The sequence below is a fragment of the Chenopodium quinoa genome, unplaced genomic scaffold, assembly GCF_001683475.1.
Source record: "Chenopodium quinoa cultivar QQ74 unplaced genomic scaffold, ASM168347v1, whole genome shotgun sequence".
NCBI lineage: Eukaryota > Viridiplantae > Streptophyta > Magnoliopsida > Caryophyllales > Amaranthaceae > Chenopodium > Chenopodium quinoa.
The window spans coordinates 1,170,607-1,179,050 of record NW_018743122.1 but is presented as its reverse complement, the minus strand read 5'-3'; the positions used below and the strand labels follow the sequence as shown (position 1 = coordinate 1,179,050).

The following is an 8,444-nucleotide window of genomic DNA, read 5'->3' as shown; positions in this document are numbered from 1 at the left end:
TGAAAAGGAGCAGAATTGTTAACTGTTAAATGGGAAGGGGTCACTATGACTCCTCCCTCAGAATTGCCGGCTTTCAGGCCGCCTTGTTTCACTTCCACATCTGGCGCCTGGTCAGATGTTTCACTAATTGGCACCCTGTGGGAGGAGCCGTCTGAATTTGAGATCCTAGCAGTCTTTTTCGTTCTGGCCATCCTGCTCTGCATAGACACAGATACAGTCGGACTTTGTCTAAAGGGCAAAGATGGGTCCGGAAAAGGGCAGGCGGCACTCCTAGTCCTAGATTCAGCCGTCCCCGGTGACCGGCTGATCACTAACCTAGGTCGTGTCGTGTGCTTCCGTGGTGCCATTTCTAAAAATAAAAAGAAAATTAAGAGTAAGAGAACCGACAGTTACCTGAACGAGTGACGGTTGATGAAGTTCTGAAAATCCTTTGCAGTCGGCTTGTCAGAACAGGCGGTAGGCAGAAAAGGTCCAAAATGTCAGAGCAAGTTCAGGGGTCCGAATGTTCTCTCACAAAGTTCTCAAGTGTGAAAATGACTCAAGTCAACACTCCTTTATATGGGCGAAGTGAGAAGGCGAAGGGTCACTTCCAGAATTTAAAATTTGGGCGGGAGAATCTCTCGGCCCTTCGCCGAGTGACACCTGTAGCAGGCCGTCGCCTGTTACAGTTCGACACCTGTCACAGGTAACACGTGACCAGTCACGTGCCACCTGTGAGGGGCAAATGATTAGGGGATTTTGCTCCCACCAATCACCATCTGACAAGTGGACCAATCAGGTTCCGCCATGTGTCCGTCACATGGGCCAATAGGAGCCTGCCACGTGTCAAGCAATGATCCGTCCACCTTGGACCAATTACGACACGACATGTGTCCTTCCCATGACACCTGGGAAAACCGGCCACCCAGGCCCAACTTCCGAGGGAAGCCCAATCAGCCCTAGGTTAACCTAAACCTAGGATTGGCACGTTTCCCAAGGTTATAAATACCTCCCTTAATCCTCATTAAGGGAGATTACAGATTAATTACAGAGATAATAGGCTGATCACGCTAACGAAGCAGATTACGCTAAAAACTCACATTAAACACTCTCACCTAGAGAGATCCAATTACTTTAATTTCCGCATTAATTACTCCTTAATCAAGTACTAACTTGACCGTTGGAGGCGGAGCTCCCACCACCACGAGTCTCCATTGTTTTGCAGGTACAGGCGTCCGGTTCCAGTCTCGGTATTGTAACTCTCCCGCGGGACATCAGAAAACCCCGAAACAGATATCCACAAATATTTCATAACACTCCCCCTTGTATGTCCATTATCGAAGATTGTGCCTCGTTAAAACCTTATTAGGAAAAACCCTGTGGGATAAAAACCTAATGAAGGAAAAGGAGTACAACATTCTTCGTAATACGCTCGAAATGATGCCTTGTTAAAAATCTTACCAGGAAAACCCAATGTGGGACAAAAACCATGGTTAAGGGAAAAAGAGTGCAGCGCGTAATTTCTCCCCCTGGTGAATAAATAACTTGAGATCTTCTAATGCAATAAATCCAATATAGTTGAGAGTCTTCTCACATGAAGCAGAATAGTATCATTCCTTGATTTTCGATCCTCCCAAATCTTCAAATCTTTACGCGAACAAGAGAGTCTTCATATAATCAAACCTATAACAATAATACAAGTGTTTGTCCACATTTCCTTCGAAATCTCTATTTAAAGTTACCTTAACCATTATACTTACGCCTTCTTCTGGAGGCCGTGAATAATTGAAATTGATGATTGTTTTGGGTGTTTTTGTCCTTTGGGAGAGTTACGTCACGAAGCCTGATCCGGAGGAGATGTACCTGCAAAATAACGGAGACACCGGTTGGGTGGTGCTCCGCCTCCGACGCACAAGTTAGTAACTTGTACGAGAATAGAGAGAATGGAAATTTAGGTGGGTATCTGCTCGGATTCCAAGCTCAGGTATTTCTCTGATGTGAGAGAATGCAGGTGTAATAAATGATTCAATGTGTCCCCCAAGTGGGGAAATATCTCCCTATTTATAGGGTCCTCGGAGAGCGTGCCCCTATCTAGGCACTACTACAAAGTTGGCCTAATATAACACCTTATGGTAACACTTTATAAGTTAAGATATAAATAGATATTTAAGTAACACTTTTGTAACACTTAGATAATAGGTAGCACTTGTATGTAACACATATATAATTTGTAACACTTCAAAGTAACATTTTACATAGAGTAACACTTTCAGGAGTAACACTTTGATTATTGGTAGGAGTCATAGCACTTATATGGAACACACACACACCACACACACCACACACACACACACACATTCTCCTTTCACTTTCTGCTAGCTCTCTCTCTCCTCTTTCTTCACTTTTCCCTCTTTTCTCCATATACCTCTGCGATTCACACTTTCCATCTTCTTCGATGGAGAACCTCAAAAACTCTCTGAAATTTTCACCCCAATCTTTAGATCCTTACTCCTCTTAACATCATCACTAAATTTCTTAATAAGAACTCAACGACCAAACCCTAACCCTAGCTCCAACTCAATCTAACCATCAAACCACGAGTAGAAGACAACCCCTACGGCTGACGGTGATCAATTCGGCGGCGAAGAAGATATGACGAGTAGTACAAAATGCCGTCTTCATTCGTTTGAGATGGTGTTGCTGCTGCCGGAAATCCTTCCTTCCTTCCGGAAATACGACGAATTTTATCGGTTAGATGTCTTTTCTTGTTCTAATTATGTTTTGAATTCGATAATTTTTGAACTTTTTGATTAATTTTTCTGTGATTCACTTTTTTGAATTAAACCTGATTTGTAATGTGTTTGATTTTTTCATCAGTAATGTCGTTCTTTGTTCTCTATATTTTGATATTGCCTAGCTCAATCGAGCTTGAAATTGTTTTTTTTTTTCCTTTTCGTAGAATTATGAGGTTTGTAGAGGAAATTGTTTAAGAAAGTTGAATATTTGAGCATTTGAGTGGATGCATTCTCTATATTATCATAATACTACTATTAAATAATATGACGAGGCTATGAAATTTTGATTGAATTGGGTTTGGGAAATGCTAAAAGGTGGATTACTTTTTAATATGTTTGTTGTTGTTTGGATATTGTTGTGTATGTGTAGTTAAATTGAGAAGCACTATTACTACTGCTAATACTACATGCCTACTACTATGGGGTTCGAGGAAAGATGAGAAGAAGTTCTTTAGTATCATTTGCTTGTCTTTTGAGAGTATCTGAAGCACCTCATTGCTCTTTTTGTCCGTTTAATGGACAATTTTTCTTCCAGCCAACTACCAATCATTAAGGTGCTTTTGTTTTTCCCCTATTATTTCTATATTTGCTTATTTTTATTTTTACTAGTTCAAGAATTTTTTTATGCATTATGTATTATGGATAATTTGTGAATTTTTTTTATTTATGCATTATGTATTATGGATAATTTGTGTATTCTTTTGAGTGTGTACTGTATTGGTCATCAAATTTGCTTGCTTGTACATAAATGTTCTTAGAAGCACGTACTAGTCACATATTTGTTTGTATTCTTTTGAAGTACTATAGAAGTGAGTAATGAATCACCCTCCTTTTGAGAGTATTAAGGCTCCAACTGATCAAAGCTCCGAAAATTCGATGAGTTAGCAGTACATGACTCTCCACCAAAATCAATTGTGAAATTTCAGATTTTGTAGAATTAATAAATTTGTTTTAGAATTGATGATTTATGTAATTTAATTGATGAATGTCTTAGCTTGTATTGATTCTATTCAGAAACTGATTAAGGATAAATAATTGTTGAATTTCATTCGGCTATGAGTTGTATGTTGGTAGCCGAATCGATGCAGAGTTTGACTGGGCTTGGTTTACGATAAATGCTTATTGAATGAGTTTGAGTCTGTTTGGGTGGGGGGATCATAATATTAGCTAAAATCAGTTGTACTTTGTAAAATGCAGTTATGAGCAAAAATCTATATCTGATTTTAGTGTGTGAAATTAGTTTTAATCTATAAAAATAAATATAGAGAATAATAAGGCCTTGATGATTAGTGTACTATTGTTACCCTTGCATTCTTGTTTTTGCTTTTACTTCAGTTTTCTTGTTGTTTTTGGTGAATAACTCATATTTTGCCAAGAAATAGGTTAGCTTCCATTTTAATTACTCGAGGTGATCTTCTCATTTCCTTACTGATTCATTTTGCTCCATGATAGCTTAATATAGTTTCCCTTGTTTTTTTGTTTTTGCTTTTACTTCAATTCTCTTGTTTTTGGTGAATAGCTCATATCTCGCCAGTATTGGTTTCTACTTGAACATGGAATTCATACCTGAGATAGTGAGATGATCATCATCGTTTGGATTGTGAGATTGTGCACATTGAGTGGGTTGCTATTGGCTTTAAACTTGTTTCAATTCATCTGATATATATGCTACTGTCTAGGAATGTAGAAAGCAATTTTTTTGCAATTAAACTATGTATTGTCATGAGCAGTTAAAATCTGTAGCCATATGCCATGGTGATGAGCTGATGACCTTCAACCATGTAAATCAATTTTTTTTTAATAGGAAGAGAAACTTATTAGAGTTTACTACTTAATACACTTATACTGTATGTTTTTCTCTAGAATAACTGGCAGGAAGTCTTAGCTTATTTCCATGTATCAGAACTGCAAAAGTATGACATGTGCATATTGGAAAATAATCTAAAGGTTTGCTATTGTGGAGTGGTGTTATATATATGTTTGATGAACCTTCAAGTTATTTGGATGTGAAACAAAGGCGAAAAGCTGCCAAAGTTATCTGATGATTGCTAAACCCAAAAAGGTATATTTTCATACTTGATCTTTCTTGTCTTCTATTTATGTATCAATTTATGCTCCGATTAATTAATGAGAGTTTTGATAAGGGAAGAATTTATGCTCTTATTAATCAATTTGTGCTATTGCATTCGATTCTTATAATGTTGTTAATTAACAGAAGTACATCAGTAGTTAGGGAGGTTAGGTGGTGTTCTCAAATGTTTTATATTGCTAAAATATGACAATTGTCCACAATATGTTTTTATGATTGCATTCATTGCGACTGAATTTCCTTGTAGCCCTTTTTTTTTTTCTGTTTGGGAGGTTACTAGGAATGGAAGCAGTTGGAGAGGTGGCAAAAAGGTGGGTGGCAATGGGTTTATATGCACAGAAGCTGATCCTTCCGACTGACAGAGCTGCTGTTGTTCTGTTTCTGAGTTGATGTTGTTCTATTTCCGAGCTGCTGCTGTTGTTGCATGTTGCTGATGTTCTGCTTCTGAACTGCTGTTATGCTTTCGAGCTACTACTAATTTGCACGTAATTTTTTTTTTTTTTATATGAAATTGTAATATTACAAGTATTTATTAATAAAAAATATCTAAGTTTTTATATGTATTATGGTGTGTTTATTAATTATACTGTTTTTTAGGCATAAAGGGCACTTGTTCAACCTAGGAAAAAACCGGTGTCCTTTATTGATGTTAAGGGTGCCAGTTTGGCCCCATCGGCAACCCCCAAAAAGGCACCGGTTCAAAACCGGAGCCCTAAGTCGGTTTTGAACTGTTGACCATTACATTCTTTAATAATAATAATAATAATAATAATAATAATAATAATAATAATAATAATAATAATAATAATAATATGTTACCTATAAATTAACAAGGTGTTACATTGATTTGCAAAAAGTGATACATAATGTCAAATATATTGATACTATGTATCAAAAGATGATTGAAAAATGTTACCTATTAATACATAAAGTGTCACATTAGTTCACAAAGGTGATACATAATGTCCGATGAAGTGTTACTATATGATCGAAAAATGTTACTAAAGATAAGTAAGTGTTACATAAGAAATAAAAAGTAACACTTTAAAAATGATACTAATTATATAAAAAAGTGTTTCCTAAGAGGGTTTATAGTATCACCTTTAAAAGTGTTACCATACGTTACCCAAAGTGTTACATAAAACCTTAGGTAACATGGGCGGATGTATCACCCATTAAAGTGTTACCTATTGTCTATAATAACACTTTTACCACTTTATGTAACAATTTTTGGGTGTTACTTATGGTTAGTTTTGTACTAGTGAGGTCACTTGACCTACTTTCAGTGGGCTGCGCCGTAAAACGGCGCTTCTAGGGATTTAGGCCCTTGAAGGCCGTAATTTCAGAGGTATATCTGAGGGTGCCAAGTGTCAAGAAGATGTTAGGCCACATGGGCCATCCTGAGCTCGACACGTGGCTTCCTCTCATTGGTCCACGTGTCTAGGGTATTTTTACCCTACACATTTGCCCCTCACAGGTTACACGTGCATATCACGTGGGGCCTGTGACACGTGTCCACCTTTCATGGGTGAACAGTAACGGGTAAAATTTTCGAATTTCAAATCAAAAATTTCCCCCCACTTTCACTTTGTATAAATAGAAAGTTACCCACCCCCCTTTTCACACCTTACGTTCACATTTGACTTTTTAGAGAGAGAAAAAGAGAGATTCTAGAAAGAAGTGCTCTACTTCCAGCTGCGTCACAGCAAGTTCAAGCTTCCGAGTGCTAGCAATTCAACACCCGGTTTACCGGCTGTAGCGGTTTTCAGATTTTTCCAGAGAAAAAGCGAGGTAACCGCCTGTACCATTTTAGCTTTCCTCCCTTTCAATTTGTATACCATTTTTTCTCCGCCTATATACCTAGCTTTTTAGAGAATATACATGAGTGCCCAATCCACTCACTCGGCACTGCCTAGGACACTCAGCCGATCCCCCGGAACGGCCGAGTCTAGAACAGGGGGTGCCTCTTCTGGACTGTCGGAACCAAAATGCTCATCTCCGAATTCCTCCCTCTCTGTGTCTGTGCAGGAAACAATGGCCAGAACGAAACAGACGACCAGACGGTCTAAGAGCCGGCGCACTATGAGAGAGCCAGACGATGAGGTTTTCCTGGACGGGGAACATAGGGATTGGGAGGAGAGCGGATCTGACGAAGAGGCTCCCTCTACTTCCAGGAGCTCTGGGTACGAGAGGTAGACGCAAGGGAGCCGCCTCCTCTAATGAAGCCGACGATGCTGAGGCCAGCCAAGGGTCAAGGCCAAATCTTCCGGCTCGGACCAGGACAATTTTGCGGCTGACTATCAGCAGCCGCCCAAGGTCGCCGACAACCCCAACCCTAAAAGGACCCGGATGCTGCCGGGTAACATCGCCCTCCTCAACAGCGGATTCAGGGCCTTCAAGGAAAAGCACCCCTTTGGAAGGGGTTGGGAGATTATCGTTCCTCCGGCTGATGCCGTAATGGCCTGGGGCGATGACATTGACCATGCAGACGACTACTTCATCTGCTACGAGGCGGTTATCGAAGCCGGCCTCCGGTTCCCCCTACACCTCGGAATCAAAAAAATTCTTAAGGGGTACGATGTAGGGGTTTGGCAGCTCACCCCCAACTCGTGGGTGAATATTCTAAGTTACATCGCCGCCTGCGAGTTTCAAAATATAAACCGTAGTTTTTCTGCCTTCGCTCATATGCACTACTTGAGCAAGGCCCCAGGCGGCCATGGGGCATGGTATACTCTAACTACCTTGCCCCAATACTTGATGACTTTGGACAAAGTGTCCAAATGGTCCGGGTGGAAGGACAAGTTTTATTTGGTTTCCTCCCCCACCCTAAGACACAACCGGACACTGCGCCGGTACAATACCGAGCCTGCTCTTCTTGGACGTAAATACCCTTTCCCGGCGCTTTCTACTAAGGCTCGGGAGCAAATAATGGAGCCGGGATTCTTTGAAACAACAACTGAGCCCATGGGGGATGGGACTCACATCATTGTACCCAAAAACTGGATTCCCCATCCGGACATCTTCAAGGACGAATGCTTCTTGTCCGCCTGCGTGCTAAGTACCATGTTTCCCAGGGGTAGAATACTTCTCATCCGGAATGATTGTTATTTTACTTTAATTGCAAACTTGCCATAATTTCCTCTAACCCTAGATTCTTGTTCTTGCAGACGAAGCCTTGAGAATGGTAGACCAGGTGAAGACACCGGCTAAGTCCGCGGCGCTGCTGCGCAAAGAGGCGGCACTTGACAAGAAGGCAGCCGTCGAGGCTAAAGATTCCAAGAAAGGCGGGGTAAGACCGCCTGACTTTATGTGTTTGCATATTTCCTTTTCTTTTACAATTTTTCCGGTTGGGTATACTTACCCTTTGTTTATTTCTCATGAGTCCGTCAAGAAGATCCCACGATCTTTCTCCAAGCTGCTCAAAAGGCAAGGAGACGATCTGGAGAAGACTCCGGCTGCTAAAGCTGCCAGGAAGGGCCCTCCTCCTCCCCAGACACAATCATCTGCCCAATCTGATCGTCCAACGACCGAGGGAAAATCCCCTGCTGTGCTGAGAAAACTAAGCGAAAGCTCAGAACGCT

The 8,444-nt window shown here is 40.5% G+C and overlaps 1 long non-coding RNA gene across 1 annotated transcript; it reads left to right on the top strand.

The window, feature by feature from the left end:
* Window positions 1–2,231: 2,231 nt before the first annotated feature.
* LOC110731972 lies at window positions 2,232–5,517 on the top strand. The gene is made up of 3 exons (XR_002513398.1): window positions 2,232–2,729; window positions 3,145–3,328; window positions 4,638–5,517. It is a non-coding gene; the product is annotated as an uncharacterized LOC110731972 (long non-coding RNA).
* Window positions 5,518–8,444: the final 2,927 nt, after the last annotated feature.